This window comes from Lissotriton helveticus, chromosome 9 (genome assembly GCF_964261635.1).
Source record: "Lissotriton helveticus chromosome 9, aLisHel1.1, whole genome shotgun sequence".
Lineage (NCBI taxonomy): Eukaryota > Metazoa > Chordata > Amphibia > Caudata > Salamandridae > Lissotriton > Lissotriton helveticus.
Window position 1 is genome coordinate 574,612,041 of NC_136070.1, and position 23,303 is coordinate 574,635,343.

Sequence of the window (23,303 nt, forward strand, 5' to 3'; positions counted from 1 at the left end):
TAGCGGAAAAAGGTGGCACTACCATAAGGACACTGATGTAAACAGTAGTGTATTCAGATCTTGACAGAAGGATGAGTCAAATGATTTAAAATGAATGCATTTCAAGCTGATCGGTACATATCATGGCCTTGCGTTCAGCACTATTCAGAATTGTTTATTAGAATATTGATAACAAAATGTTTTTGACAAATACTGTGGCCTAAACATTGCCATATAAAAATATTGCTCTGTTGGGTGTATACTGTCGTTTATTAACTCCAATGCAGAAATATTTTTGTAAAACGATATTTAGAACACAATATTTTTATCCGATTTATTTTAACCACAATACTCCGGTACAATCCCTTGTTTACAGAGAAAATAATTTGTTTTGGCATTTACACTTTTGATGAGTCAGTACATTTCATACAAGTACTTTGTTACTTTGAATGCATACATGTGAGTTGCGGTTGTTCCCTAATGTGTCAAAGAGATTTATGTGAAACCCGATTGTGTAGAATACTGAATTTTCACAAATAGCAAACAAATCGATTGTTTGCTACAGAAGGCACTTTCAGTGCCCAAAGGGGGAGCTAAGCTATTGGTTTCTCCTGGTTGAGCCCAATATCCAAATCTATCAGTGTTAGGATGCACTTTGATTTACTGGGAAATGTATCTGGCTCCGACAAAAAGATGTTCTGCCTGTGTGTTAGGGCCACTGGAAGCTTGTATCCTTAACTTCATCGGGATGGACCCAAGGCATTCCCTCATCAGCATTCCAGTGCATATGGGAATTGCAAGATATATAAAAATAATTTTAGAAAAACAGAATATGTGAAGGGATTAAATAGTCACGTCAACTAAATCCTCAGGTGTCTCAACAGAGTGATCAAGCAACTGGATCCTAATTTTTAGTGGTGTGGTTAACTAAGGTATCGATCTTAAATGCAATTGAAATGTCAACAGTAGGATTGCCAGTAAGGATGACAGACTAGAGCTCACACTATCATATGCCATGTATATTAACTGTTATCAGTTTTACCTGAAATGTGTGTACAGGGAATACACAACTCATAACATATGATACAATTTATCCAGTTCTTGCTGCATTCCTAATTTATATTTAATGCATGATTGTCACTACAGTGAATTAGGGGAGTACCTGGGGTGTAGAGGAGCATTTAACAAAATGTGCATTGTAAAAAAATGAAGTTATTATTAAGTATCCATCTCTAGTAATAACCACAAACCTTGTGAGGATAAATTATGAAAGTCATTAAATAAACCTGAGCTCAACACCTTACAATTGAGAGCTTTTTATAAGTGTCTACGTTTTATTACACAAAACAGTTTAATTTCGTTTTTGGATTTGGCGAAAAATGTGTTTCTTGTTTGACGTGTATGAATCCCAGCGTGACAATGGTTATTCACGGATCTACTTCTGCTTACCATAGACTGAAATTCAAAGCACTGAAAGAAGCGATATCCCACTGCGGTACATGGACCATTGCAAGATAGCAAGCCAGCACGCAGATCATGAGCAGCTCGCACCATCACTATTACGATCAGAATGGTCTCAGGACAGGAAAATATTCTATGTAAGGACTGAAGATGAGGATTATACTGTCTTTTATCTCAAAACTCTATAGCCAAATTCAAAACACTATTTATTAATGAAGATAAAACAATAAAAGACTACATATCCCACGAGTCCTGCAAACATAAAATATAATGACATCTAAATTCAACGTGTAATCAGGAGCCTAAGTGTTAAGATGGTCGCCCTAATTGACGGGATTACATCATGCTTCACCAATTTTGTGGAACCCTTTCAACCAATAGCAATAGGTCCCTTGGATAGAACCTCTTGGCTGGTTGCTGTCAGTCAATCAAATTAGCAGGGGTTAGCTTCCACATCCTATCCACGGAACATATTTTGCGGTCCAGAAAGGCAAAACCAACGCAAACAAAAGCTGGTGTCTGTTTTCAGGCATAAAAATTGTACCTTCTTTGCAAGTTCACCTGTGGGGTTGATTATTGCGATGTAGCGAGTGGAACTCGCTTTCAGGTACTAATCTTACCTTCTGGGGAAAGAGCTTCCCGCATTAAGGTGGAGGATTTTGCCAGCGCCACACAGGACCCCATAGCACTACGGGAGACCTTCACTGCTGCCTCTGACAAGGCACATTCACCAGCACAGGAGTCTGTGATCAACAAAAATCTGCGCCTGTGACTGATAAAAAATAGGAATTTGCTCTGTGTATTTCTGCCTTTGGGCAAATAGCCCCAAAGGTTAATTCGTCATCCAACCAAATGTAGGTTTCATCATGGACTAGATGGAATTCTAAATATAGGCACGGAGGTCAGAGTCACAGGAAAGCAAGAGCACCAAGAGTTGAGGAACTGTTCACTAGAAGCATATGTTGCCTTCATGTGGAAAAATTAGAAAACATACATTTATTTCTTTAAATGAGGAGAAAAGCAATGTAATTATTTTAGACTGGGTTGAAATTAAAGTGGAAAACTACAATGTTATAATATGGTTTTTTTAAACCAGAAAATAACCTATATTGCAGCAATGAAAAAAATGTTTTTAATTCGGACACAAACGCTAAGTGCTTTCATTTTATTTTCTCAGTAGGCCGGGGGAATTAAAGGAAACTCCTTCAAATGTACTTTTTTGTGTATATTTAAGAAATGGCACAAATAGCAAGCCCTTTGTACTCGCTCCTTAATTGTCTTTATGTTTTAAATAAATGATATGGAGAAAGACTGCAGAAGCCAAGAAAGAATGTGAAGCACTGGGAAGCTTTGTAGCCAATGCCATAAACTGAAATGGTGGGCTTTCCATGGTATATCACAATGTATTGGATCTTCCCCACGAAGGCAGATGATAGGGTAGAGCTCTGATGAACTTGAGAAAGGTCACAAATGTGCACTTTGTGTTAGAACCAAATCAGAGATTAATGGAAAGTAGGTGAAATGGAGAAAAGACTATCAAAGAATGTGAGAACTATTACACAAAGTTTTCCTAAAAATATCAAAGGTTACTATTTACCCATTAGTTATTGAACACTGGAGTGTTTTTAAACCCTTGACAAGCCTACCTTTTTGTTTCACTTAGAATAAACAGAACATTTCACACAATAACCTATGTACCATGTAAACAGAGAGGAAAGTGTGGAAAAAGAACAATAGCTGTGTTCACGAATAACACATTCTGCTAGGTGTATTTGTTTTTACATTTCATGAAGTAACCTCATCAGGATTTGGACAATATTATGTTAGCTCTACTAAATAGAGGGATGTATGACGTTACTCCGCATACCGTTACAACTACCTACCATTACAACGCGACCATTACAACGCATACCATTACAACGCATAGCGCTTTGGGGTGCTGGATAGTGGTAAGTATAATTTACTATTCTAACTCCAGTCCCCGTGGACCCTAGGGAAGGTGTTGGATAGTAAATTATACCATTCCCTATCCTATAGCGCCCCCCAGCGCAATGCGTTGTAATGGTATGCGTTATAAAAGTCGCGTTGTAATGGTAGTGCGGAGTAACAAATGCGTTGTAACAGGTGTATACCAAATAGAGGCAATGGTCTTTGTTTACAAATATTTAAATCGTTCTTCTTTTCTATTTCCGCCTTACTTTTGTTCATATTTTTAACGTAATTGTGTCAGCAGGTGGGACAGCCGTTTATATCTGCTATTATCATCAACTCAGAGTTTGCAGAGTAGAACCACAGCCAACACGTGTTTCGCCCCCAGTAGCAAGTATAGACCGGTGTTTTTATGAATATTACAGAACATAATTTGTGATCTGTATATTTTACAAATCGGAGATTAAGGGTAAAAACACTATGCTACCGAAAACAAGCAAATGTGATTGACTATTGCATATACAACTTTACAAAAAACGTATTTAAATATTCATATTCCCCGAAATGAACATTACAGGTAAATAACTAAGTAGTAGTCTAATTAATACAATGAATACAGATAATAAACATAGCTTAAATATATTAGGGATATGAGAGAAAAGGCTACCTATCTGGCCAGAGCACAAGAAAGAAGACAAGATGCTGCAGTCAAGGCCTTGCGACCTCTATAGCAAACATTCTAGTTGCTTAGCAACGTTTCGTGGCTATTCTTGTGTCAGGCTGCTAAGAATGTCGTAATAAAGAGATGATGCAAACAATACGATCCTCTGGATATTCAACCAAGTGTGTATTTATTGGTCATTAAGGAGAATCTATATTAATGTCGGGAAATTGTGGGAGAAATATGAAAGTTAAAAAAAAAACCCGGGCAAGATAAGTGAAAGAGAAGATGCAGGCATAATGAAACGGCGACTGTGATTAAAGAAAAGCCCGCCACACTCTAACCACAACAGTGCACAGTATGTGCAAAGGGGCAAATTGCTCTGGACTCATATAGTGCACAAGGTGGAATACGGTAACCAAAGCAATACGTGTGGGCTAATGAAATTGCTAAGTGCGTCCAGGGACAAGTGCACAAGAACACACAGGCTGTCTGGCACAGTTGAGTGCCTAAGGACTCAAATGCTCTTGTACACAGAGTCAGTGACTATCCTCATACAGTGCCTATAAGAGGAGCAACTTTGAGAAAGTCAAAGGACTGCCTCACTGACCGTTTCGATGTGACAATTGAGGGCAGACTCTTGGTACTCTGTATTTTTGAGGGGATTATGGAGGACTGAGGTGCCTGGTGTACTCACTTCTCCCTATGACAGGGGTTTTGGTGTGAATAAGAATAGCTTGTAGAAGCTGGAGATCCCACGGGTAGGTGCAGCAGAGTTTCACCAGCATTAGGCCATTCACAAGGAACAACTAACCTGAAGTTGGAATTAAGCCATAGCACTGACCTGCTTACCTTTCAGTAATCGTCATCACACCCATCAAGAAGATAAATAACTTGATAAACGACTATACATAAATAGTCTACAGTCGTCCACCCTGAAGCACCTTTTTGATGACAATGCGTCAGGCTAGGACATAAGGACTGGGACAAGGAAGTGTAGGACAGTGGCAAAGTAAGATTACCACTAAAATACCTGTGGCATTACACCCATGTCCCTTTTCCTCATGTACCTCCTGAATGACTAAAACATATGCCAAACACTAACAATTTTGGCATGGAGTACGAAATAAAAGTACTTAAGGCCTAAAGGCTGCTAGTAAAGTGTAGATTTCATCGCAAAAACCCTATGTGACAAGTTTTCAGAACGGTAAAAGTGTCTATGAACTTTTCACTTAAAGCCAATAATGTTGCACAAAGGTGTTGGGAATACCCCAAGTAGAAGCTCTGCGTGTACCTTTAATGGAACACCCCCGGAAAAAAAATAGACATACCTTACAGCACATTCTCTAATTTCTTGGCCGGAAGAGGAAACTGAGCAAGGAGCAAGTGGTTGCTTTTTCAGCGGATGATCTACTCATGGAGACCACCATAGCTGCCAGATGTCCTGTTTTTGCCGGGACAGTCCCGGCAAGCTGAATTCACTATCCCGGGCCAGTCCCGGCAATTACACTTTGGAGAAAATTGCAGTGAAGTGCAATGGGAATTTCAAACTTCAGGCCAAAGTAGCCGAGTTGGAAAAATTCTCCCATGCAGCTGAATGGGAGAATTTTTCCAACTCAGCTACTTTGGCCTTAAGTCTGAAATCCCCCTCTCAATTCTCTCTTCATTGAGTAGACCCTATAATCTGCACTATGATAAGTATGCGGTGTTAAATTATGCTAATTATGTGGATTGGGTGGAGTGGGCGGAGCTTTGGGGCAGTGGGTGTGGTCAATTTTCGAATTGATAGCTGTGCTGCAAAGTGTCCCTGTTTTTTTTTCAAATGTTGGGAACAATGGACCACTGACGCTCGCTTTCCGTCCCCTCACATCGGTCACCACAGAATGAGGATCATCTATTCAAATAATTCCAAGTAGCCTGCTCTCCATCCAGTTTATGCATGGGCATTTCTTTTGTTGTATGTTATCAAACGATGGAATTAGGTTAACATTTTATAATGAAGTGTTCACCTGCCATCAACGGTTTTGCAAACAGCAGGAGAGCATCCGTTTGAATGTTCAATGTGTCAAGATGTATTTAAAGTGTAAGTACTGGTGTTTCACTTGCTCACCTCATTGAAAACTTTAATTAGTAAAACATAACTTACGGATGGAAGGTTTACTGGCGTTTAAACACATTCCAATATTGTAAAATAAGCCAGCAGAAGTTGAAGCTTTTTTAGAGTGTGTTTAAGCAGATGGAAGAAAGGTACTGTAAAAATGAATTAGATATTGGAAAAGTGCACATTATATTGCAAGGACCAACATATAGCTTTATGGATGACGGTAGAAACGTCCTGGGATTTTGAGAGCATGACCTATAACCAGATTTAGCTATTTCAGTTTTGCACATAAACTACATTAGAAATCAAAGGACACAATCAAGTTATTTAAAGATAAGAAAAAAATAAAATAAAATAAGTGCATTTTGAACTAGCTTTGCCACTAACATGGCAGAAATGAACAACATGCACAGGCTTTATGCAGTCACTCAAAGTGAAGGTAGCCAATGGATAAAAGTAGGCTGAGCAATTAACGCATGATGTACGCTGTGGTGGGTGGATGCAAAATGTGAATGGCATTTTAATAGACCAACAGCTGAAGCTCACTGACCAAAAGTCAATGTTTGAATATACATTATGCATGATTTTTTTTGTTTGGAAAAACAACAGTCTGTCAAGACATTTAAAGCTGTTGCAAGGGCAAACCAAACTGTATGAGCTGTAGCTGCAAGTATCATTCCAGTAAAGTGGGTGCAATAAAAGTAAAGGCAAGTGTGTGTAATGAAAAGGTGGCATGTCAACAGTGCCTGTATGATATTGAGTTCAATGTGCAGGGATCAATATTAAAAAGCTGATGCGGCGTGTGGTGCAGTTAATGGCATAGATATTGAATTGAGGATGGATTCCGGTGCATGGTATAGCACTGTAGCTAAGGATATTTATGAGGAACTTTGGACAGGGATTAAATTACAGCAGAGCGATGTGGTACGGTCATTTATACTGGCTGTAGGATTAAAAATTTTATGTTTTTATGGGCCAAGTTGAGTTGCAGTGGTAGGAAATGTAAATAAAAAGAATATATCAACGTAAAAGGCGCTCCCATCCTACATGGCCACAAAACGCAGATTTGATAATGAATTTGGATCCCGTCGCTGATCCTCCCATCAATTCTGTGTCCAAAGCAGAGGAAAAGGATAACATTATGTGGACCATAGATCAATTAATGGGGACATTCGGAGAGTATTAGATGCATCATTGTTGCCGTTTGTTATTACTAAATTGCGAAAATTAAGGAATCACAATTTAGAAATCGCAAATGGCAATGCATGAAAAATTTGCATTTTTTTTTGCGATTCGGTATTTTTTCTTAATTGCGATTCACAATTTGCGAATCGCAATTAAGGAAACCCTTCCCATTGATTCCTATGGGCCAAAAGGCCCATAGGAATGAATGGGAAGGCATTCACATTTTGCGAATTTTATTTTGCGAATCGCAAAATGTGAATGCAATTTCAAGGGCGCATAGAACCCCTCCCTGCACCCCTGAAATTTAACTTTAAGATCCATTTACACACACACATGCCCCAAGGACATGTGTGTGTGTAAATTAAAAGTTTCAAATATGTAACTTGTGCATGTTTGAAAGTTTTTGGTAAATTAGCATGAAGTTCAACTTCATGCTAATTTACCCCTTCCAAATTGCGAATTCGCAATTTAAAAATAATCATGCATTGCATTTAAGAAATCTCAAATTGCGATTTCTTAAATGCAATCGCAATTTTAGAAATCGCAACATGGTTGCGATTCCTAAAATTGCGAAAAGCATGATGCATCCAAAATTTGAGAATTGCATTCGCAAACGGCCGAATTTTGCGATTCGCACCGTTTGCGAATGCAATTTACCTTGATGCATGTGGGCCAATGTGACTCATCAGGAAGACTGAACGGGTGTAACCCTTGATTTATGAAATGCATGAGGTGGGACTTTGTGGTACAAATTGAAAAATGTACAAATAGCATGTACTAAGTTGAAAGCGATAATAAATGAATTGTGTAAATGGAACACCATATAACCAACTGAATAATCAATCGATTTGACTCATGTGGGACTATCCAGCAAGATCACGGAGGATTTCAGGCTATCTAATGAACTGTGTGATTTAAACAGCAGTATTATGATGGTCAGTTATGCGTTACTGGAAAATAATAACATTGTCTTAATAGTGGGAAGCGAGCAGTTTTTATATCTTATTCTGGTTGGCGCATACCTTTAGATGGTGCTGGGTGAGAGGTCAGAGTATTGAACAGCTTTCACCTTATGAGTGAAAGGGCTTGCCTTTGAGGTTGGTGAGTGCAGAATCCGTTTCAAATAATTTGTTTAAGACCTATGAAACCGTTTTTATACTTTCTTACAGTACTAACAAAGCATTTGCATTATTGACAATTAACTATCATTTAAAAGTACTGCCCTCTTTTATTTCAGTGTTGTACATTGCACATTTAGCCTGATAGGTCGAGTAAGCATAGCCTAATTTTTAAATTGTCATGGACAAGCGAGAAACTGAATATTTTGTGAATTCAGCTTTCTACCGTATCCTACTTATATCCCTGCCCCATGGTCTTCTTGCTTTCTTCCAAGGAGAAGCAGCCATTTTGAGATTTATATTACACCACATGTTCTATCCTCTGCTTGCTGCATTTTAGAAAAAACATAAAAGACAGTGAATGATGTTATCCCCTTGAGCGCAGCCCTATATTCAAGAAAGTTTAAAACGGACCACGGAACAACTGGCTACTAGGATTCTAAACAAGAGTTTAGATGCCTGCCCTCATCTAGCACATGGATTACAAAAGTTTCTCTTTGTCAGATAGAAACACTTCCCACCCCTTGAGAGAATACCCCGGTCCTTGGGGTAGAACTACTGTTTATGTTCCCTGGGCACCTCATGATTTGAGGAATATTAACCACTTCCATGCTGCCGTCGGCAGCACTACCTCGCTGGTGCTGACGTAGGCCAATGGCCGACGCGGCCCCGCCCGTTTTGCGAAAGTGCCGCACTCCCGCAAGGCAGCGGCGCAGCCGAGGGGTTATGAAACAATTGCCTAACATTAGAGAAAACCTTACACAGTTCTGTGAGGAATTGCAAAGTTTGCTTGAAGTGTGCAAACCTAACTCGGCTAATGTGCATCATTAATCGATTAATTGAGAAGGGAAGATGACCAAGGCGGGACCCAGAAAACAATGGGACCCTATACACGGGAAACAGTGCTATTGATTAATACAGTTGTAAAAGTGTGCTTGGTGATAACATAGTGGACTAAGATCTTGAATTGTAAACAGAAAAAAATTTAGTTGCCAGCAGATTACTTAAAACCGGCATAAGAATGTGTTTCCAAGGTATTTGGGCATTGTCTGTCCTTCGAAGATGGCTTCGGAAACTGTAAGTGGTGCTTTTGTGCATGGATTAACATTGAATGTATGAAATCAGTTGATTACAATTTGTTTTGGATAGCAAAGTAAAAAGCTGTCTGAACTAGTAAATGTAGCAAATCATTGTGTTGTCTCTTAAGTATGCAAGTAATAATCTATAGAATCTAAACTGATGTCTTTAAAATAACAAAATATGCAACAGAATGTGAAGGGGATTGAAAAGCTCCTTCACCAGGGGAACACTGAGGGGCCTAGGAGGAAGGCAAGCTGGGAGGTGAAACTGAAGAGGCAGGGGAGAGGCCCTTGGAGTGGGAGGGTCATGTTCAGCTTGTAGGCAACTGAGAAACTGGAAAAGGGATTGACCTAATGGAGTTTCAAATGTACCTCGTTAATCTGACCCACCAGAGTTTAACCAGATCATACAAAATCCACACACTGAATACTAGGACAACCCAAGAGGTACTGTCTGTACCCTCAACATTTTAGATCATATAGATCAGAAAGGGCCTTCTGTTGATAGTAAATAAACAGAAACCCCACTATCAGATTAATACTGGAGCATGCCAATATACTCTAAAAAACAGTGAATATCCTTCACTACCTCTCCTGGGCTTGCCCGTAGACACAGTTGGTGTTTCAAATAAAAAGGTTCCACACCCCATTTCGAATCCGGACTCACTCTTGGTCCCGTCACAGACAAACATACTTTTCCTTTAAACCCTGCTTCCACTGCCCATCTGTGCAGTCCATGGGCAGAATGTATGAGTTCATCTCGTGATATTTTGAATAGGTTGAAATGCATGGTTTTCTACAAACCAGAAGAAGCCTACCTCAATTCTGATGCATGCAGATGAAGAAGATAAGGTCCTTGTCCGGTTGTGCAAAACTGATTGTCAACCCCCCTCCCCCTTATAAAATGTCTGAAGACCTGTCAGAATTGCTTGCATAAGTGACGTCCACCTCATTGCCCACAGGGGCTAATGACACGTGGTTCATTTTACTATCAACCCTGTAAAGATAAAAATAAAACCTATGAAAAGGTTACCGCATATTTCACAGTATCCTCTAATGCCTGAAGCAGGAATGTTGCCAGTCATTGCAAATCTCATCAAGTAAGGTGTTTTGGTACGGATTGCTATGGCATTTAATACTCCTGTCAGCCTTATTAAAAAGGCAGGGAAGACCTATGTGTTCAGATATGTTCAAGATTTGAGAGATATTAATAATATGGTTATCCCTAGTTTTGCTGCTGTCTCTGTCCCTGCTACCCTCCTGCCCTGTATTTTGCTAATGCCCCACGGTTCACCATGGTGGATGTATGTTCCGACTTCTTCTCCATACCCATTCATGAAGAAAGTCAATTTCTCTTCAGTTTCTCATTTGACAGATTACAACTGACATATAAGAGGCTTTCTCAAAGCTTTACAGAATCTACAACTATCTTTTCCCAGGCTTTAAAGAACAACCTACTAGACAAAATAGCCCCTCTTCAACTGAAAAGCACTTCCACAAAAGACTCAAAACCTTGGTATGATGGGAGGCTAAATGAAGACAGACGCTCTCTTAGAGTAATTGAACGGCGTTGGAGATCCGCACCCTCAGCTGACCACCTCAAGCTACTAAGAATCTCCAGAAACTCCTACTTTAGAAAGATCAGAAAATCTAAAACCGACTTATTCAGGATTCAACTAGACCAAGCCAAGAACCGACCCAAAAAACTATTCGATCTTATCAAAGCTCAAACCAAGAGCGCACCCATTCTCCCTAAGGCTATCCCAGACACTCTACCCAATTGTGATGAATTTGCCTCCTTCTTCGCTTCAAAAACAGAATCCATAAAATCAGACCTACTCAAGGACCTCTTATCCCTCTCAGACATGCAAAATAATTCATCACTGCCCCATGCAGGTGCCCAAGCTAATGAACTCCCAAAATTCAACCTCAAAAACAACACAACTTAGTCCTACTTCAACACTTACAGTGAAGATACCATATTAAAGACGCTAACCGCTCTGAAACCTTCCAACCATTTCAAAGACCTGCTTTGGCCAACTACTTAAAATAATTCATTCCTCTGTTACTACCTCTCTGGACCAAGATCATAAATACTTCCCCCCTTCAGGGATCTATTCCAGACATCCTGAAAACAGATCAGGTATCCCCTATCCTTACGAAACCAACAGCTGACCCTTCAGATCTAAATACCTATCGTCCAATTTCTAACATACCTATGCTAGCCAAACTCCTGGAAAATTGTGTTAACATGCAGCTGAGCAGACACATTGATCAATTCAACCTACTTAACCAATTTCAAGCAGGTCACAGTACCGAATCAGCCATGACACATGTAATTGACGGCGTTCTAAAAATCCTGGATCAAAACGAAGCCTGTTTACTAATCCTACTCGACCTGTCATCAGCCTTTGACACTGTCAAACACGGCAATTTGTTAGAACTCCTGAAACACAGAATGGGACTGTCTGGAGCTGGATTTAACTGGTTCGCCTCTTTCCTCCAAAATGGATTTCAAAGATTCAAGGTCAATCAATCCCTGTCCAACTCCATGCCAGTCACGTTAGGAGTGCCGCAAGGCTACTCCCTCTCACCCACCCTTTTCAACCTTTTCATGGAACCTCTCACAGAACTTCTCAGCCTCGCCAAGATTCACTTCCATATGTATGCAGACGACACCCAAATCTACATCAAGATCCACTCACTTGAAGACATCAAATCGCTCAACACCACACTACAAAAAAACCAAACATGGCTGGCCGTAAACCATTTGAAACTAAACTCCCTCAAAACGGAGTTCCTCTTAATCGCTCCCCCTAACAAAACACCCACTATCCTGGACAGTCTGGACAGTCTGTCAAGACATTTAAAGCTGTTGCAAGGGCAAACCAAACTGTATGAGCTGTAGCTGCAAGTATCATTCCAGTAAAGTGGGTGCAATAAAAGTAAAGGCAAGTGTGTGTAATGAAAAGGTGGCATGTCAACAGTGCCTGTATGATATTGAGTTCAATGTGCAGGGATCAATATTAAAAAGCTGATGCGGCGTGTGGTGCAGTTAATGGCATAGATATTGAATTGAGGATGGATTCCGGTGCATGGTATAGCACTGTAGCTAAGGATATTTATGAGGAACTTTGGACAGGGATTAAATTACAGCAGAGCGATGTGGTACGGTCATTTATACTGGCTGTAGGATTAAAAATTTTATGTTTTTATGGGCCAAGTTGAGTTGCAGTGGTAGGAAATGTAAATAAAAAGAATATATCAACGTAAAAGGCGCTCCCATCCTACATGGCCACAAAACGCAGATTTGATAATGAATTTGGATCCCGTCGCTGATCCTCCCATCAATTCTGTGTCCAAAGCAGAGGAAAAGGATAACATTATGTTGACCATAGATCAATTAATGGGGACATTCGGAGAGTATTAGATGCATCATTGTTGCCGTTTGTTATTACTAAATTGCGAAAATTAAGGAATCACAATTTAGAAATCGCAAATGGCAATGCATGAAAAATTTGCATTTTTTTTGCGATTCGGTATTTTTTCTTAATTGCGATTCACAATTTGCGAATCGCAATTAAGGAAACCCTTCCCATTGATTCCTATGGGCCAAAAGGCCCATAGGAATGAATGGGAAGGCATTCACATTTTGCGAATTTCATTTTGCGAATCACAAAATGTGAATGCAATTTCAAGGGCGCAGGGGGGGGTCCAAAGAACCCCTCCCTGCACCCCTGAAATTTAACTTTAAGATCCATTTACACACACACATGCCCCAAGGACATGTGTGTGTGTAAATTAAAAGTTTCAAATATGTAACTTGTGCATGTTTGAAAGTTTTTGGTAAATTAGCATGAAGTTCAACTTCATGCTAATTTACCCCTTCCAAATTGCGAATTCGCAATTTAAAAATAATCATGCATTGCATTTAAGAAATCTCAAATTGCGATTTCTTAAATGCAATCGCAATTTTAGAAATCGCAACATGGTTGCGATTCCTAAAATTGCGAAAAGCATGATGCATCCAAAATTTGAGAATTGCATTCGCAAACGGCCGAATTTTGCGATTCGCACCGTTTGCGAATGCAATTTACCTTGATGCATGTGGGCCAATGTGACTCATCAGGAAGACTGAACGGGTGTAACCCTTGATTTATGAAATGCATGAGGTGGGCCTTTGTGGTACAAATTGAAAAATGTACAAATAGCATGTACTAAGTTGAAAGCGATAATAAATGAATTGTGTAAATGGAACACCATATAACCAACTGAATAATCAATCGATTTGACTCATGTGGGACTATCCAGCAAGATCACGGAGGATTTCAGGCTATCTAATGAACTGTGTGATTTAAACAGCAGTATTATGATGGTCAGTTATGCATTACTGGAAAATAATAACATTGTCTTAATATTGGGAAGCGAGCAGTTTTTATATCTTATTCTGGTTGGCGCATACCTTTAGATGGTGCTGGGTGAGAGGTCAGAGTATTGAACAGCTTTCACCTTATGAGTGAAAGGGCTTGCCTTTGAGGTTGGTGAGTGCAGAATCCGTTTCAAATAATTTGTTTAAGACCTATGAAACCGTTTTTATACTTTCTTACAGTACTAACAAAGCATTTGCATTATTGACAAGTAACTATCATTTAAAAGTACTGCCCTCTTTTATTTCAGTGTTGTACATTGCACATTTAGCCTGATAGGTCGAGTAAGCATAGCCTAATTTTTAAATTGTCATGGACAAGCGAGAAACTGAATATTTTGTGAATTCAGCTTTCTACCGTATCCTACTTATATCCCTGCCCCATGGTCTTCTTGCTTTCTTCCAAGGAGAAGCAGCCATTTTGAGATTTATATTACACCACATGTTCTATCCTCTGCTTGCTGCATTTTAGAAAAAACATAAAAGACAGTGAATGATGTTATCCCCTTGAGCGCAGCCCTATATTCAAGAAAGTTTAAAACGGACCACGGAACAACTGGCTACTAGGATTCTAAACAAGAGTTTAGATGCCTGCCCTCATCTAGCACATGGATTACTAAAGTTTCTCTTTGTCAGATAGAAACACTTCCCACCCCTTGAGAGAATACCCCGGTCCTTGGGGTAGAACTACTGTTTATGTTCCCTGGGCACCTCATGATTTGAGGAATATTAACCACTTCCATGCTGCCGTCGGCAGCACTACCTCGCTGGTGCTGACGTAGGCCAATGGCCGACGCGGCCCCGCCCGTTTTGCGGAAGTGCCGCACTCCCGCAAGGCGGTGGCGCAGCCGAGGGGTTATGAAACAATTGTCTAACATTAGAGAAAACCTTACACAGTTCTGTGAGGAATTGCAAAGTTTGCTTGAAGTGTGCAAACCTAACTGGGCTAATGTGCATCATTAATCGATTAATTGAGAAGGGAAGATGACCAAGGCGGGACCCAGAAAACAATGGGACTCTATACACGGGAAACAGTGCTATTGATTAGTACAGTTGTAAAAGTGTGCTTGGTGATAACATAGTGGACTAAGATCTTGAATTGTAAACAGAAAAAAATTTAGTTGCCAGCAGATTACTTAAAACCGGCATAAGAATGTGTTTCCAAGGTATTTGGGCATTGTCTGTCCTTCGAAGATGGCTTCGGAAACTGTAAGTGGTGCTTTTTTGCATGGATTAACATTGAATGTATGAAATCAGTTGATTACAATGTTTTGGATAGTAAAGTAAAAAGCTGGCTGAACTAGTAAATGTAGCAAATCATTGTGTTGTCTCTTAGGTATGCAAGTAATAATCTATAGAATCTAAACTGATGTCTTTAAAATAACAAAATATGCAACAGAATGTGAAGGGGGTTGAAAAGCTCCTTCACCAGGGGAACACTGAGGGGCCGAGGAGGAAGGAAAGCTGGGAGGGGAAACTGAAGAGGCAGGGGAGAGGCCCTTGGAGTGGCAGGGTCATGTTCAGCTTGTAGGCAACTGAGAAACTGGAAAAGGGATTGACCTAATGGAGTTTCAAATGTACCTCGTTAATCTGACCCACCAGAGTTTAACCAGATCATACAAAATCCACACAATGAATACTAGGACAACCCAAGAGGTACTGCCTGTACCCTCAACATTTTAGATCCTATAGATCAGAAAGGGCCTTCTGTTGATAGTAAATAAACAGAAAACCCACTATCACATTGATACTGGAGCAAGCCAATATACTCTAAAAAACAGTGGATATCCTTCACTACCTCTCCTGGGCTTGCCCGTAGACACAGTTGGTGTTTCAAATAAAAAGGTTCCACACCCCATTTCGAATCCGGACTCTATCACTCTTGGTCCCGTCACAGACAAACATACTTTTCCTTTAAACCCAGCTTCCCAATCTCGTGATATTTTGAGTAGTTTGAAATGCATGGTTTTCTACAAACCAGAAGAAGCCTACCTCACTTCTGATGCATGCAGATAAAGAAGATAAGGTCCTTGCCCGGTTGTGCAAAACTGATTGTCAACCCCCCCTTATAAAATGTCTAAAGACCTGTCAGAATTACTTGCATAAGTGCCTTCCACCTTATTGCCCACAGGTGCTAATGACACGTGGTTCATTTTACTATCAACCCTGTAAAGATAAAAATAAAACCTTTGAAAAGGTTACCGCATATTTCACAGTATCCTCTAATGCCTGAAGCTGAAGCAGGAATTTTGCCAGTCATTGCAGATCTCATCAAGTAAGGTGTTTTGGTACGGATTGCTATGGCATTTAATGCTCCTGTCAGCCTTATTAAAAAGGCGGGGAAGACCTATGTGTTCAGATATGTTCACGGTTTGAGAGATATTAATAATATGGTTATCCCTAGTTTTGCTGCTGTCTCTGTCCCTGCTACCATCCTGTCCTGTATTCTGCTAATGCCCCATGGTTCACCATGGTGGATGTATGTTCCGACCTATTCTCCATACCCATTCATGAAGACAGTCAGTTTCTCTTCAGTTTCTCATTTGACAGATTGCAACTGACATATAAGAGGCTTTCTCAAGCCTTTAAAGAATCTACAACTATCTTTTCCCAGGCTTTAAAGAACAACCTACTAGACAAAATAGCCCCTCTTCAACTGAAAAGAACTTCCACAAAAGTCTCAAAACCTTGGTATGATAGGAGGCTAAATGAACGACGTTGGAGATTTGCACCCTCAGCTGATCACCTCAAGCTGCTAAGAACCTCCAGAAACTGCTATTTTAGAAAGATCAGAAAATCTAAAACCGACTTCTTCAGGATTCAACTAGACCAAGCCAAGAACCGCCCCAAAAAGCTATTCGATCTTATCAAAGCTCAAACCAAGAGCGCACCCATTCTCCCTAAGGCTATCCCAGACACTCTACCCAATTGTGATGAATTTGCCTCTTTCTTCGCTTCAAAAACAGAATCCATAAAATCAGACCTACTCAAGGACCTCTTATCCCTCTCAGACATGCTGCAAAATAATTTATCACTGCCCCATGCAGGTGCCCAAGCTAATGACCTCCCAAAGTTCAACCTCAAAAACAACACAACTTGGTCCTACTTCAACACTTACAGTGAAGATACCATATTAAAGACGCTAACCGCTCTGAAACATTCCAACCATTTCACAGACCCGCTTCGGCCAACTACTTAAAAGATTTCATTCCTCTGTTACTACCTCTCTGGACCAAGATCATAAATACTTCCCTCCTTCAGGGATCTATTCCAGACATCCTTAAAACAGGTCAGGTGTCCCCTATCCTAAAGAAACCAACAGCTGACCCTTCGGATCTAAATACCTATCGTCCAATTTCTAACATACCTATGCTAGCCAAACTCCTGGAAAATATGTTAACATGCAGCTGAACAGACACATTGATCAATTCAACCTCCTTAACCAATTTCAATCCGGCTTCCGAGCATGTCACAGTACCGAATCAGCCATGACACATGTAATTGACGGCGCTCTAAAAATCCTGGGCCAAAACGAAGCCTGTTTACTAATACTATTCGACCTGTCATCAGCCTTTGACACTGTCAAACACGGCAACTTGCTAGAACTCCTGGAACACAGAATGGGACTGTCTGGAGCTGGATTTCACTGGTTCGCCTCTTTGCTCCAAAATAGATCACAAAGATTCAAGGTCAATCAATCCCTGTCCAACTCCATGCCAGTCACGTTAGGAGTGCCGCAAGGATCCTCCCTCTCACCCACCCTTTTCAACCTTTTCATGGAACCTCTCACAGAACTTCTCAGCCTCGCCAAGATTCACTTCCATATGTATGCAGACGACACCCAAATCTACATCAAGATCCATTCACTTGAAGACATCAAATCGCTCCACACCACACTACAAAAAACCCAAATATGGCTGGCCGTAAACCATTTGAAACTAAACTCCCTCAAAACGGAGTTCCTCTTAATCGCTCCCCCTAACAAAACACCCACTATCCTGGACTGGCTGAAGCACTTAACAGCTCTCAAAGGACAACCTCTCATCATCGATTCAGCGAAATCGCTAGGTGTAACTCTGGACAGTAACATAAAGATGCAGAAGTGTACCAGCGCTTCCACGAAATGATCTAACTTCCACATGAAGACCCTGCGAAAACTGAAACCCTTTCTGCCAGCCTACAATTTCAAACAAGCAGTTCAAGCCCTAGTAATCCCTACAGTGGAATATGGGGCGGTAGACTTATGCGGCCTCCCAAGGTCGTCGACAGCCCCGCAAAGAGCCACAATCAACTTAGCTGCGAGACTCATCACGGGCTCAAAGAGAACCTCTCACATCTCCCTAGACCTTAGAGCCCTCAACTGGATACTGTTTGCAGCCAGAATTCATCTGAAAATTGCTTGTATGACGCACAAGGTCCTACACCATGATTCCCTGCACTACTCAGTGCAGAAACTGGTTCTCTCTGGGGGCATGAGAGCCTCCAGGGGTGCCAAGACTCTTCTATAACGATTTGCAAAGAAAAAACCTATAACCGATCCTTCTCTGATATGGCTCCTAGGATGTGGAAAGCTTTGCCCATTGAAACAAGATTGAATCCTTCCACTGCATCCTTCAAACAAGCACTTGCAATGCAATAGGTCTTGCATTAATTATGTTTGAGTTTTTGGCATTGCTAAATAATGCAATGTTTTGAAAATGAGTATGTTTTCATAATTTTCTTTGTTATTTTGAATAATAAATATACTTATTATAAGCAAAGCAATCTATTAATATTTATTTTAAATGCCAAAACATATGATAGGTTATGCATGCGCATCTCTCTCTGTGCATCACTGTCTATGTGTGCCTCTCTGTCTGTGCATCACTGTTCGTGTGTGAATCTTTGTCTGTGCCTCTTAGTGTCTGTCTCTATATGTGCATTACTGTTCCTGTGTACGTCTTCGTCTGTATGTGCGCATCTCTGTTTGTACGTCTCTGTATGTGCATCACTGTGTCTGTTTTTGCATCACAGTCTCTACTGTGCATCTTTGTCTCTGTACCTGCCTCTATGTCTTTGTGTGTGCATCTCTGTACGTATATATGTGTGCATCACTGTTTCTGTGTGTACATCACTGTGTCTGTGAGTGCGTCACTGTGTGTACGCCTCTGTGTGTGTGTTCATCTCTGTCTCTATGTGTACATCTCTATGTGTACGTCTATATGTGTGAGTCTTTGTCTATGCGTGTACATCATCAAAAGAAGATAGCTTGATAAACAGCCACTGCATTGTCATGGTGATATCATTAACGCTTTAAATTACAACACCAGTCCTGTGTATTCCATGTAGTGAGGCAGCCATGTTTGCTGTTGACATTGCGCAGTGTGATAAAACAGTGATTCAGGGGTGTTCTTCCTTCGGTGTCAGGAAGCAGTAAGGCAGCTTTTTATATTAGTCTAAAGGTCAGATAGAAGTAATTCTGAACTTGTGGCCCGCACAGCACCTGTGTCCTCGTGACGCGCTCTGATATATATGGAATTTCAAAAAGAGTGGGAACCCAATATACCCTTGGAGGCTTGGGCGATAAAGATTTGAAAAAAGAGAGTTTGCCTACAAGGGATTTTGTTGATCTAATGCTTCTAGAGATATTATTTCAAAGGTATCTCTCAAGGTTACACCCTAAAATAGTGGTGTACAACAGATTTAACAAATCTTGAAGAACAATTGTTTAGTGACACACAGGGCAAAAATCTTCTTCAAAGTATAAATATATTTAATACATAATCAATAAATCAGGAAATAAGAGGATCAAAAGCAACCAAACATAGTTTGTAAGGTGACATGAATTAACTTATACAACAGCTATGTTGACATCTTTTAATAAATTCCAACAATCAATGTACAAAGAAAAGATGCTTTAGTCGACGTTTCGGTCTGTGATGGCAATAAGACCGTCAGACCATCTTCAGGATAGAAGGTTGATGGTAATCCCTGTATCATACAACGTAAATAACGATATTTCAACATTGTATACCAAATTAAATTATGATAAAAGAAGAGAATAGAATAGAATAGACGCACCCGTGTGTAACAGAAAAAAATGTAACAGAAAAATTGAAAACGTGGGCTTGTTAGAGCCTTCACCCAAGAGAATGATTTAAAAAGGATGTAAATCGCTAAGTGATATCTCATTTAAAAAAGTAGGACAGATGATTGTTAACGCTTACTCACAGAATGCTCTCTTAATGAATTCTTTCCAAGAGGCTTAAGTTAACCAATCTTTTTTCTTTGGATTCAGGAAAAACTATAGAGTTAAAATAAAGATACATTATTTAGGCGTAATGTTCTTACGCGTCGGGTAAATTCATGCCTCTCAGTTATTTTAATATTTTGAAAAAGTTGTTATTGTTTAAGAGACTCTCAATAGGCCACCAAGGTCGATGTATATATGGACCTTTAGGGCGGCTTCTAATTTCGTAAGTTTAAATGCTTGGTTTGAGAACATCATATGCTCGAATACTTTGGTTAACTTAAGCCTCTTGGAAAGAATTCATTAAGAGAGTATTCTGTGAATAAGCGTTAACAATCATCTGTCTTACTTTTTTAAATGAGATATCACTTAGCGATTTACATCCTTTTTAAATCATTCTCTTGGGTGAAGGCTCTAACAAGCCCACGTTTTCAATTTTTCCGTTACATTTTTTTTTGTAACACACGGGTGCGTCTATTCTATTCTATTCTCTTCTTTTATCATAATTTAATTTGGTATACAATGTTGAAATATCGTTATTTACGTTGTATTATACAGGGATTACCATCAACCTTCTGTCCTGAAGATGGTCTGACGGTCTTATTGCCATCACAGACCGAAACGTCGACTACGGCATCTTTTTCAGTGTACATTGATTATTGGAATTTATGAAAAGATGTCAACATAGCTGTTGTAAAGGTTAATTCACGTCACCTTACAAACTATGTTTGGTTGCTTTTGATCCTCTATTTCCTGGTTTATTGATTATATATTAAATATATTTATACTTTGAAGAAGATTTGTGCCCTGTGTGTCACTAAACAATTGTTCTTCAAGATTTGATTTCTTTTCTGAAATGTCACATTTACTGTTTTGATTAAATCTGTTGTAAGCCACTATTTCAGGGTGTAACCGTGAGAGATACCATTGAAATAATATCTCTAGAAGCATTAGATCAACAAAATCCCTTGTAGGCAAACTCTCTTTTTTCAAATCTTTATCGCCCAAGCCTCCAAGGGTATATTGGGTTCCTACTCTTTTTGAAATTGTATTGTGCACGGAAAATAGTCCGTTTTGGGTCACTTCTTTGAAGTGGTATTATTTATATAACATCACAGTGGTGTCACTAGGAATACCCCTTACTTATGAATTACAAAATCTTTGGTCCATCTATGTCTAAACGTGAGACCTTATCATATACCGATGAGTATATTCTAAAGATAGCAGCAGGCCCTTCACTACTAGGGAATAAGGGTCCTACTACCAACTTTCCATATGAATCAGACCTCAATCAGCTGGAAAGACTTAAGAAAAAATTAGTGAGAACTGAGTTACATGCAACATTTCTCACTGATTGTCTTAATTTTAACATCATTCCAACTGGTCTTCAGATGAGGAATATTCCAATAATCTTTACAGATGATGATGAGTTCAAGGTGGGCTTTAGCTTTTCTGCCAATAAATGTTCTCGTACATAGATGGTGCTAAGCATAGAAACCGTCTTGAACCACATCAAAATCCTTCTCAAAGAAATAGAGAACTTAGAGAGGAAAAATGAATCTGATTCAAGCATCACTAATTCCAAAGCACTTTTGGACAAGGTAGCACTTACCATCAAGGAATTTGAAGAATTCAATTCTCACGAGAAAACAGACAAACTACAAAAAGTTATCAGGCGTTACAGTAAAGAAAAGACCTACCCTTACTTACAGAAATACTTTTATCTAGCTGAAGTTTCCAATCAATTCCAACGCAAAAAAACAAAATTTTCAGACAGCAACTCGGACACTGATAGTGAACACGCTTCATATAGTACTAACCAAAACTACTACGAACAACAACCATCCACCTCTAGACAGTCTTTTTAGGGCAGGACAGGAGAGGACAAGGACAACCTCAGAGGCAGCGTTCCTCCAAGAGAGGATGGTTCCGGAACCAATACACCCCTGGGTACAGACAGACACGGAACCAATATTACGAATGGTAACAAATTCACAAACCATTCCGATCTTCAACCTCTCACAGCACATCCTCTCAGAGACTGAGATAGCGGTGTTGTCATCAGGTTTATCCTTTATACCGACTAATAAAAGTGACCTTTTTCAAACAAAGCTTGAACTTTACAAATTATTTAGATCGGTTAGACTGAAGAGTTTTTTGCAGGAAAAACACCTACTGCCACATTTAACACAACAGGGTTACACAATCGATCTTCCTTTTTTCCACCTAATGCTCTGGTGGCAAAGTAAGTAATTACCTTTGAAAATGCCATCATTACAGAAATTGAACTTTTGTTCAAAAAGAAGGTGTCACTTAGACACAATCTGACCAAAGAAGAGGAAACCTCCCTAAAAAACGTACAGACTCTACAAAACACGATAATCAAGCCCGCGGACAAGGGCGGCGGAATTGTCCTCTAGGACAAAGAAGCTTATAGATCAGAGGTACTCAGACAATTGTCAAGTGAAACACACTACAAAAAGTTATCGGGTGACCCTTCCCTCAAGCTTGCAGAATCCATTGCTACTTTAAGTCGTCAAGGCTTTGACGGCGGGTGGCTTAGCACTAAAGAGGCATCTTTCCTAATCAATACATCACCAACAGTGCCAGCGCTTTACATTCTTCCTAAGGTGCACAAGAACACCAGTGCCCCACCTGGCAGACCCATTGTTTCGGGGTGCAATTCAATTTTAAAGCCTCTGGCCAAATACGCCGACTTCTTTATTCGACCATTTGCTACCAGTTCGGTGAATTAAATTAGAGATACCACAGCCGTTATTAAAGTCGCAGAGGGTCACAGCTTTGATTCTACAAACAAATTACTCGTAACTATGGACATAGAAAGTCTCGATTCCAATATTCCCCAACAGGATGTATTGGACATCATTGAACAGCTTCTAGATGAGAGACCAAGACCTTACAACATGCCTACCCACTTTGTCACTGAATGTATCAAAGTATCAATGTGTAACAACGTTTTCTTATTTGAAACCAGCTTTTACCAGCAATTGAAAGGGGTTGCTATGGGGGCTGTCTATGCCCCCGATATAGCTAACATCTATGTTTCCGACTTTGAAAATAAATTTATCTATGATGACCAAAACCCATTTAAGGCTAACATCATCAATTACCTCA

At 39.9% G+C, this 23,303-nt stretch overlaps 1 protein-coding gene across 5 annotated transcripts in view; it reads right to left on the reverse strand.

Annotated features, from left to right (window-relative positions):
- LOC144781595 (uncharacterized) overlaps positions 1-23,303 on the reverse strand; it is a 483,894-nt gene that overhangs the window by 376,352 nt on the left and 84,239 nt on the right. The window lies entirely within an intron of this gene.